We start from the raw sequence: 1,285 nt of genomic DNA on the forward strand, positions 1-1,285 counted from the left end.
CTGCTTTAAAATTAAGGTTTTTATTCTGCTGCTTCATTCTACCATTCTTGTAATGTAGACAGAATTCCAATCCCCCCCACTTTGAAGATTTAAAATGCCTTTTTGATTTCTAAAATCAAATGACAGCCTACATATCAGACCACAGCACTTTAAGTGGCCTGAATCCTGAAAATTTATTTTACTTTTAGCTAGCCTCAAAATATACTACCTTGAGATTGTATTTTTCTTTTAATTGCAATTGCAAATAGAGACTATTATTTTAGTCTCCTAATAGAGTAAAATAATGCAAGAATGTTCATTTTGTATGATCTGCTTTAAAAAAATGCTTTATTCATGGAATTCAATAACATATCTTAGCATTATTTCATAGTTTGTATCATAAAAAACCCTACAATATGAGTTCAGTCTTCTTTGTACTTTAAAGAAAGTTGAAATTATGTGTATAAGTGCTACTATATGCAGCTAGGAAATATATAAACTTGTAAAGAAATCATTGTTTCCCAAGACATTTTGGGGTTTTCAACATTGTCATCTTGTTAAGTAAACAAAAATGTAGAATATTGTAGAGATACTGTGGTTGAATACTCTACATCCTTGATGTCAAAACACCCCTGCAGCCCTAGGCCAGATCTGGGCCACAGGGATCCTTGTGGGCTGAATCTAACTTAGGGCATGAGGGCTTCTGCAGTGGACTCTCACAGTTGCAGCAGATGTGCAGGGTCCAGCAGCAGCACAAGCAGAGGTAGTGCAGAATCCAATGGGAACAGAGGCAGAGCAGGGGCAGCAGGAGTGTGGGAGCTGGTGGCAGCAAGCCAAGCTGTCTTCTGATGGCCATGCCCAATGGGGCCGAAGGCCCAACTTTCAGTGCCCTCTGATAGCCCAACAGTCCAGATTAGGGAGACTCCGTGGGCCAAATCTGGCCCGCAGGCCACACATTTGACACCCCTGTTTTGGACAATCCGGTACTATAATTCTATTTTAAAATGTGTATCATGCAGAATGACAGATCATTTATTTACTTAAAATCATATTATGATCATATGTACTACACAAAATTCTAAAACACATGGACAATTTTTGAAAAGCTGAGGAATACAATATCTAAGTGATAGGAAATGCTGCATTCTGAGTATCTGCAATATGGATAGAGAATGGAGTATATTTGTCTCTATAAATTTTGCCTACCTCACTTCCTAGTTTCACTTCCTTTAGAAGTCAATTATGTTTATGTCTGCAGTAGGTAATTGGAGCTCTGAGACAATGATTAAGGTACCAGAAACACCAC

The sequence above is a fragment of the Crocodylus siamensis genome, chromosome 9, assembly GCF_052110815.1.
Source record: "Crocodylus siamensis isolate JL-2025a chromosome 9, ASM5211081v1, whole genome shotgun sequence".
Classification (NCBI taxonomy): domain Eukaryota; kingdom Metazoa; phylum Chordata; order Crocodylia; family Crocodylidae; genus Crocodylus; species Crocodylus siamensis.